This window comes from Neomonachus schauinslandi, chromosome 4, assembly GCF_002201575.2.
Source record: "Neomonachus schauinslandi chromosome 4, ASM220157v2, whole genome shotgun sequence".
Lineage (NCBI taxonomy): Eukaryota > Metazoa > Chordata > Mammalia > Carnivora > Phocidae > Neomonachus > Neomonachus schauinslandi.
In genome coordinates, this window is record NC_058406.1 from 54,420,228 (window position 1) to 54,430,347 (window position 10,120).

General features: G+C 42.6%; 1 pseudogene; it reads left to right on the forward strand.

The window, feature by feature from the left end:
* The first annotated feature begins 3,153 nt into the window (after positions 1 to 3,153).
* On the forward strand, positions 3,154 to 4,827 carry LOC110571830 (annotated as a pseudogene).
* Positions 4,828 to 10,120: the final 5,293 nt, after the last annotated feature.

The window sequence follows — 10,120 nt, forward strand, 5'->3', positions numbered from 1 at the left end:
CCACGGAAAGAAGCCTCATTAACCTGTTGAGAGAGAGAGAGAGAGACCTCACAGAAAAGGAGGCCCAGTTTTTATGAGAGACTCATTAAAAAGAGAAAAGGCCAGCCAGTCTCCAGTGATTCTAGCCCTCCCTGCCGAGGGGCCAGACATGTGAGTGAGGCCTTCTTGGTTATTTGAACCCTAGCCAAGCTCACTAATGAATGCAGCCATGTGAATGACCCCAGTGGACACCATGTGGGGTCCAAGAATTGACTCAGCAGACTCACAGAATTGTAATGAATAATGAAATGGTTATTGTTTCAAGCCACTAAGTTTCAGAGTGTGTTGTTATACAGCAAGAAATATCTAAAACAAGAGGTTAGAACCTCGCCCAAGGTCATATGCCTTGCAGGTGGCAGAGCCAGGACTTGAGGCAAGGTCTTTCTGACTCCATTGCCCAAGCTCTTAACAGCTGAGTGACACTGAAGAGGAAGCTGCGTGACCAAAGTTTATACATCATTAAAGATATGGAGATTATTGGCAGAGATCGACTCCATCACCATTTATGAGAGCCAACGTAAGAATGAGCAGGAGAAAAAGGACACACCAACTGTGGAAATGAGCTTCTAGAAGTTAGAAAAAAGGAACCTAAATTCATCAAGTATTTATTGAGCATCTGCAAAGCTTGAGGCAATTTTCTAGCTGCTCTGAGGGATTCAGAAGGGCATGCACTTGATCCCAAGGAGGTATAGACTTAATTAGGGAGAAGAAAAGTGAATAACACTATTAAATGTAAAATGGTGCAGCCACTAATGAAAACAGTTGGGTGATGCGTTGGAAAATTAAAAATAGAATTAGCATATGATCCAGCAATCTCTACTTCAAGCAGAAGAATTGCTCAGACAGGTATCTGCACACCCATGTTCATAGCAGCTTATCCATAGTAACCAAAAGGTGGAGGTAACCCAAGCGTCCATCAAAAGAAGAACAGATAAACCAAATGTGCTATGGACATACAGTGTAATATTATTCAGCCTTAAAAAAGAAGGTAATTCGGACACACGCCACAACATTAGATGGACCTTGAGGACATTAGGCAAAGTGCATTAAGCCAGTGGCAAAAGGAGAAGTACTAGAAGATTCTGCTTACATGAGATCCATAGAGTTGTCACAGTCATAAAGACAGAGAGCGGAATGAAGGAATGGGGATTTATTTTGTAATGAGTACAAAGTTACAGTTTGGGAAGATGAAAAAAGATCTGGAGATGGATGATGGTGATTATTGCAAAACAGTGTACTTCATGCCACAAAACTGGGCACTTAAAAAAGGTTAATATGGTAAATGTTATGTATATTTTACCACATTGAAAAAGATATGTTTATTATAAAAGAATTTAACATTATACAAGTCAGGGAGGGGTGAGGGGACTAAATGCTGGCCGAGTGGGAGGGAAGGGGTAGTGGGGGCTCATTGTGGGCCAGGCACCAAACTAGGTCCCTCCCTTCTTTGTGTTGTCCAGTCTTCCCAATAGCTTGAGGAGGTGAAGGTATTATACCTCATGCGATCAGAAAGTAAATTGATTGACTTAATTGCCTGTACAGTGTATCATAAACACAATATTATAAATTGGTTCAAAAGTTTTGAGTTAGTGTGACAGAACCAGAATGAGTATTATTTGAGGAAAGGTGAAGATGTTGAAGGGGGTGGAGATGAGTTTTGTTTCTTTTTAATATTTAAAAACTAATTCCACAGAGGAAAGTGCACCAATTTTTTAAAAGTTTATTGTTTTTTTTAATTATAAAAATAGTAAACAATTATGCAGAACATTTAAAAAGTTAGTGAAAGAAGTGGGTGCCTGGGTGGCTCAGTCGGTTAAGCATCTGGCTCTTGATTTCGGCTCAGGTCGTGATCTCAGAATTGTGAGATCAAGCCCTGTCTGGGGGCTCCGCACTCAGTGCGGAGTTTGCTTGAGATTCTCTCTCTCTCTCTCTCTCTAAAATAAATAATATTTTTTGAAAATAGTGAAAGAAGAAAATAGAAGCTATGCAAGATTTTGCCCCCAGACATACATTGTTAATTTCAGTATCCATCCTCTCAGTCTCTTTTTCTCTGGATATATGGCTATTCCCTCATATTGAAAACATAAACCATGTGTATTTTTATATCCTGAGTTTTAAATCTTAATATATAAGGGAAACATTTTCCCACATCACTAAGTATTCTTTAAAACTTGCTTTGTAATGATTTGTAATGATTTGCCATCCTATAGACAGGCACACATTTTATCAAACCTCTCTTATTCAACAGAGGGTTTGCATTTTTCCTCTTTTAAGTAACACTGTCATGACCACCCATATATTATAAATCTTTGACCATATATCTGATTATTTCCTTAGAATAGGTTCCTAGAATTCCACCAAATATTGTAAAGCCACTGCCAGAGACAAAAAAAAAAAAAAAAAGTCCGCAGAGAACTCTAGTTTTGAGCCAGGACGGCAAGTATGCTATTTTATACAAGGATGCATGTTTGGATTATCCTCTTAAAAATCATCTGTGCCTCTTTCGCCTCTGAGAGTTGGGATAAATGTGTACATAACTTATTTATAGTCAGCTAAGTAAGTAATGGATGTACAGTTCAAACCAGTAAATCAGTCTGTATTGTTTTATCTTGGCAGCTCACATTGCTTGGCACATAATAGGTATTCAATAAAAATGCGTTGAATGAATGTCTATTGAATGAAATCTTTCATAAAGAAAGACACTCTCAGCGTGAACATGGGAACCTAAAATTGAAAATGTGAAATGATAGTGCTTTGACTCCTGGGTGTGACTCACAGGCCCATATGGCTCTGTGCAGGATTTACGGAGAAGCGCCGCCGTGTAAGGATCGCTAGCTGGGCGGGGAGGGGCGTGGGCTCGGCAGAGCTGGAGCAAATCTTCTGGTGCGGGGGGTCTCTCAAAGCAGCTGCTCTCGGAGCCCGGGCAGTGGGAGTGCCGGGCTTCTCTGGCGAGCCGCCGCAGCAGCGTGGGTGGCCCCAGTTTCTGGGCCTTCCTCCAGTTGTGCGCACACAGCCTACGTTACTCCTGTCTGTTTTATGTCACCAGAGCCCTGGGGATGGCAAGAAATCTGCCCCGAAGTGTAAAGCCGCCTTCTTACTGAAAGAATTTTCAGAATGGCAGCGGTGTACATGGAGGTGCCTGGAGATTTCAGAAGAGATACCCGGAAACGGCAAAATGTGAAACAAAGGAGTCTTCTGGGGTTTGGCATCCGAAATCATCGACTGCTGTCCATCCAAGAGGGCTCCGTGTGCTACAAGCCGCTGGCTCACAGAACCTCAACACACCTGCTGCTCGGCGTTTCCGGAGCTTGCTTCCATGGGGACGTTTCCTGTCCTGTCGCCGGGCAGGAGACTGTGGCCAGGAAGCCCATGTGGTGCAGAGGAGGCTCGGCGGATGGTGCAAAGGAAGATGGAGTGGGGATCGAGGGAACCTGGGATTCCATTTTGAGCCTTTCTAAGTGACCTGGGCCAAGTCCCTGAACTCATTCATTCACTCCAGGAACATTCAAATGTGCTACATACTAGAGCATCACCATTGAAGAGAAATATAACGCAAGCCACATGTGGAATTTAAATTTCTTTTTTTTAAAGATTTTATTTATTTATTTAACAGAGAGATAGAGAGCGCACAAATAGGCAGAGAGGCAGGCAGAGGGAGAAGCAGCAGCAGGTTCCCCGCTGAGCAGGGAACCCGAGGCGGGGCTCGATCTCAGGACCCTGGGACCATGACCTGAGCCGAAGGCAGACACTTAACGACTGAGCCACCCAGGCGCCCCTGGAATTTAAATTTCTAGCAATGACTTTTAAAGAAGTAAAAAGAAAGAGGTGATATTAATGTTCATATGTTATTGAACCCAATTATGTTAATTTTTTTTAAAAGATTTTATTTATTTATTTGTCAGAGAGAGAGAACACCCGCACAAGCAGGGGGAGCGGCAGGAAGATGGAGAAGCAGGCTCCCCGCTGAGCAAGGAGCCTGACATGGGGCTTGATCCCAGGACCCTGGGATCATGACCTGAGCCGAAGGCATCCACTTAACCGACTGAGTCACCCAGGTGCCCCTATTGAACCCAATATATTCAAAATATTACCATTGTATCATGTAATCACTATAAAAAATCATTCATGAGATTTTTATCTTTACATTTTTTTCCATATCAAGTCTTTAGAATCCCATATATGTTTTACATTTAAGGGCACATCTCAATTCAGATGCTAAGCTTTCATTGGAAATAGTCAACCTGTACTTAGATTTCATCAAGTTGACAGTTGGAGAAGTAGATGCACATACCTGAGTTGTTCCAAATAGACTTAAAAGTTTTCCAATAAGGGCTGCATTGGGCTGCAGGAGAAGATCGTGGTCTCCACAGGAGTTAAAGTTCCTCTAATCTTTGCTTGTTGGAAGAACTTGAAGAAGAACAAAAAGGAGTAGGCGATGGTGCGATTAGCTGGGGCCTTGAAGATGATGACGAGATGACACTTACAAGGTGGACAGGCATGATTATTGGGCCACCAAGGACAGATTATGAAACAATATATAGCCTGAAAGTAGAATGTGGACCTAAATACCCAGAAGCTCCTCCATCAGTTAGATTTGTAACCAAAATTACTATGAATGGAATTAATAATTCCAGTGGAATGGTGGATGCACGGAGCATACCAGTGTTAGCAAAATGACAAAATTCATATAGCATTAAAGTTGTACTTCAAGAGCTAAGACGTCTCATGATGTCCAAAGAAAATATAAAGCTTCCACAGCCACCAGAAGGACAAACATACAACAATTAATTTTAGTGGATCTCAAACTTGTCTTAAATCAACAACCTTCTACTTGTGTTAATGTCTTGATTAAATATCACAATGCAAAATACCCACACATTAAGTAAAATAATTCCAGCTGGTAAACATGACCTGGACATTTGAAGAATATATTTAATATATGTACACCGTTATGTTTTCAGGTTACAGGAGGAAAAATGCAGCACAATTTTTTTTCTCCTGTTAAGGCCCTATCATTTATTTTTTTAAAAAGATTTTACTATTTATTTGACAGAGAGAGACATAGCGAGAGCGGGAACACAAGCAGGGGGAGTGGGAGAGGGAGAAGCAGACTCCCCACTGAGCAGGGAGCTCGATTCGGGGCTCGATCCTAGGACCCTGGGATCATGACCTGAGCTGAAGGCAAACTTTTAACCCAGGCGCCCCAAGGCACTATCATTTAAGCATAAACCTGGAGTACTCAAAATAGAATTCAGGTTTACAAGATGAAAGCATGGAGAGAAGAGTCAGATGCTGTGGAAGCATATGTGTTTCTGAAAAGTAAAAAAAAAAAATCTCAAGAAGGAAAAACAGAAATGGCATGCTTTATCCATCTTGCTTTAGTGAAAGAGCTTCAGTTGAAATTGTCTAAAGTAGCAGGTACAATGAATATTGTCACAAATTGTGTTAATTTTTGAAGTGGTGTGGGTGCTACTAGTAGAATCAAAAATATGTTCAGGATTGTTTTGATACCTGTATTTATAATAAGGTGTGGGGGAGGTTGATGAATTTCTGTTAAAAGCCGTTCCTGTGTGTTACATGTAACAGACATGGTAAATATTTGTTTACAGTGTTTGTTTGACAAACCATGCATTTGAGTGAAATCAACAAAAAGGAAATAGGTGTATGGATATGTGATTTTGAGATTAAAGTTAGTCTTAAAATGTAAATAAAATGTGGAACCTGTCCTCAGAAACTGTGCCATTTCTATTATATTGATGTATATGTACAGTACCTTGCTGAGGTAGCAAAAAATTGGAATTATTGTAGCTATTCATCTATAAACACCTTTTATTATTATCCTATTTTGTATACTTCTTGTGAATTGGAATTTGCAGAGTATTTCAGAGAACAAATTACTTAATTAGTTTAATTTCTTCTTTGGAGAAAGAGGAATCCCAGGTATTATGTTTTGAATTTTAGTCTACCAGAAATATTATTTAAAAATGTTTGAATTCTAGCAATTCTTATAGAATTATAAATTACAAATTATCCAAATACACATTCCATTTTTTTTGTAATAAAAAGAAGTTTTCCAATAACTGAATTAGATTTTAAACTTAAATTAATTAAAATCTAACGCAATTAGAAATTCAATTGCTCACTCTCCTTTGCCAAACTCCAAATAGTCACTGTATGTGTGGCTGGTGGCTACCGTATAATGCACACTTCTGGAGTTCAGGATGCAGACTTAAGACATTGAACTCTGTCCTCTAGATTTCAATCCAGTAGGGACTTCAGGCAAAAAAGCTAATAATTACAATATAAGAAGCCCTGTTATCTAAAGCAGTTGGGTCTAGAGATTGTTTGGTTCCCTTTGAGCCAGTCTAGTTAAGGAGGAGAGTCGTAAAAAGGGTACCTCATTTTAACATCTTTTAAACTTAAAACATATAAAAGTACATTTATTCACCGATTTAATGGTGAAATTAACCCCAAGGGGTTTCTCTGAATAAGGATTTACTGGCTGGTGTTTTGAGTTACCTCTCTCTTGCATAAGTCAATCCATTTTGCAGGAAAAATAATTTTCCAGAAATGGGGAAAAAATTCAGAGTTGTAAATGAAGGCCAAGGTCAGGGTTGTAGGTTATAACAAAGGAAGAAGCTGGCTGCAGCCCCTGGAGAAGTCACAGGAGCAGGCACCGTCTGCACTGGTTGAGTGAGGCGATGCTCTTCCCTGTCTGCTCCTCCATCACCCCCACTCCCTCCTCTGCCAAAGAGAAGTCTGGTTTTATTCAGAAAGTGAGGAGAGATCCCTTGATCTCATGGCAGCTGGCCGTCTACCCCAGACTGAGGGGATGAATCATGAATGGCTTAAATCTTTGCCAGTAATTCGCTAGAGGTAAGCCTATGATTCAATTTTGGCCAATGAGATTTCAGGGAAAAGGGCTGGAGAGTCCGCCAAAGACGTTTCCTCTTAGAGGGGAAGATAGACCCTCGGGAGGAGAATGTCCTTGGCCCTCGCCCCTTTCTTCATGCTTGAAAAGCAGTTCTGTGGGAATTGCAGCCACCATCTTGTGACCATGGGGAAATTAGCCTTAGGACATGTAAAAAATTCCACCGCAGTTGGCAGAGTGAAGGAAATAGCTTGGGCCCCACACGATGTATGTGGGAAGTTATAGTAACCACGGACTTCTTGTTTTGTGAGATAATTAAACTTCTTTATTGATGAAGCCACTGTTAATCAAGCTTTTTATTATGGAAGGTGACTGCATCCTAAGCCTACATTTTTGTTCTCCAAGCCACAGAACACACCTTCCAGTGAGGTACCACGATAAAGATACCACACAGCTTCTGAAACACACCATGACAGGCCAGTCATCCCAACACCCAGAAACCAGATGTTTGTGACTGAGTCGTATTCTTCTCTCGTTTTAGGAAAACAGCAAAGACGTCCCTTACTGATTTTAACTTAAGACAGCTCTTCTACAGTTTGTCATATGTAATGAGAACCCACTGGGAACCGTCACTAAGCATGATTCCTCTTTTCCTTTACAATCTTACCTATTCATCAGGGTTCCCTGAGTCTCCCGTTCTCTGTCAACCCTCTGATTCCCTCTAGCCCGCAGGGGTGTTTCCTCATGAGGACACACAGTACTTATTTCATTGGTACTTAATCATATTCCCTTGCAGCACCTTTTGTTTCTTTATCCTAACTTCCCTTTTCTGTGTCTAACTATCTTGAGGGCACGTACTATGTGTTATACTTCTTTTTATCTTCCATGGCATCTAGTACCAGGCAGGCACTTGGCTGGTATTCAGAATATCTGTAAAATAGGTCAGTGAAGGAATGAAAGAATAAGGGAGATCATCTCACTCTTTTGATCATAGAATGGTATTTACCTTAAATAGTGCTAGGCAGCTGTGAATTAATGATCTGGATTATTATGACTGCATTTTATAAGACCTGAGTCTGACACAGATTCTTATGTTCAACACCAGTCCTTGACTCAATATTTTCCCCTATTTCTTAAGACCCTTACCAGTTTTAGATTCATAATATTCTTCACCGCTTGACTGATGCTTTAATTTTCCCCCTATATTTCTCTTACTCAGATTGCAAAGGACTTATTCTGAACCACTTTCTATTCCTTTCCTGAAACTTCTCTCTTCCCACATTTCTGCCACCCAGGGACAAGAATCCTTTGAATACTCCTTGTGACCTACTTTTCACGACCCCCTCCACCTCCCAAACTTGACAGCCTCCGAAGGCCTGGACAGAGGGAAGAAGCCTGGCTGTAGCATCTAGAGTTGGTTCAGATGGGACCAAAGTGAGCATGGGGTGTTCTGCTCGGGGCAGCCAAGAATTGAAACAGACTAAATCCCCAGCGAGTGCTAGCAGTACAAACACAGGGAGCCAAGGGCCAACACCAGTTTCTGGAGGCAGACAGAGGGGTCAAAGGTCAGCAGCTCTGCAGAAGTTGGAATGAAGTGGAAACAGGCTGGAAAAGGAGCAAGGAGGGTCCTTGGCATTTCCAAGAAGAGTCCGGAGTGGCCTCACTTCCCGTTAGCAGTTAGAAGCCACATGGCACACACAAAAGAAAGGGGACACTTCCTCCTGTCCCTTTTCATTTCCCAGCCCCACATCTTTATAGGTTCTTCTGTGTATTAAACAAAGTTAATGCCCTCCATATCCTCTGAGGACTGGGTTGTCCCAGCGTCAGCTGGCTACTTGCCAGGCTGCCTGCACATTTGCAGTTGAAGGACCCTGTCACTTTGGACCCTTCCAAGGACCCCAGTAGGATGGTGGTTTCCCTAGGCTGCCTGCTTTTGGGAGTGCTTCTGACATGCCTGGTCTCAGCGGGAAGTAGACAAGGAGGGGGAAAAAATTGAAAGGCAGTAAAATGTGGACAGCAAAATGCTAGTGTAGAGGCTACTTAGAAAAACAAACAGATCTATATGTAGTCCTAGAACAAGAGCAATGTCCAGGCAGCCAGAAGCCCAGTGGAGCAAGTAAAAGGTAACAGACAGCAAGCGGCAAGCAGCAACTGACTGATGGCTCAGAGCAGGCAGGAGGTAGTCTGAGCAATGACACAGGAATGGAGCCGAGACCCACGGAGCGTTGAGAAGAGATGGAACAATGCCAACAAAGACTTAGGGGTAAATGGGGGCAGCAGAGGGAAACATGAACAAAGCTTCCTATCTGCCATAGATTCCAGATAAAGTTCCAGATCCAAAAGACAGATTGGGTCATCTAGGAGGGAGGGAGGAGGAAGGGAATGGATTTTTCAGTACAATTGCTTAGAACACTTCTGATTTCCTTTTTATAAAGATGAGCTCAACATGAGATCCCTGGAGAGCTTGTCACTGCTGCCAGCAGCTGTCATAGTCCCTTAGGAACGGTGAGGACTTCTAGAACTTCTAGGCCTGCCTCGACTCACTGGGGGACTCCCTGAGGTCTTAACTATCTGTTCCTGGTGGCCCTGGACTGTGCTGAGGGCTGCAGTGACAGAGGAATGAGGCAGGGACAAAGGAGAATTCTAGTTCCCGAGAGCCCCCCGGAAGACTTTGGTCTATAAGGCAAGTTTTCACTGGCTGGAAAGGCTGTCAGTCGAGGCCTAGAGATTGCTCTCCAGTGGGCATCGTGATTGCTTTGATGGGATAAGATAAGGCTGTCCACGTAGGAGACAGTGACTCTCCTTATTGGTACCAGGAAACCTCTGCGAAGCCATGGGATTATTTTGGTATGCAAGGCTCAGCACTTCTTTGGCATTTAGCTTCCCTCCCCTCCCTTGACCTTCTGCCACATCCTCTGGCCCATTTCCAATCCTGGATCATTTCTCTGATCCACTTTCTCCACCTCACCCTGGAGCCCCCTGAGCCCAGCACGTGGTCTGCCAGGCGCCCATCTGCCTGGGTGCTTACAGACACCCTACTGGCCTTCTAACGATTTCTCATCCATTTCGGAGCACCCTTGCCAGCTACTTTCTTTACTCCCTGCCCTCAAATGAGCTTGATTTTATAAAAAGGAGTTCTGGCTTTTTCTACCCCCTCTCCTCCAACACACACACACACACACACACACACACACACACCCCATCCCCCCA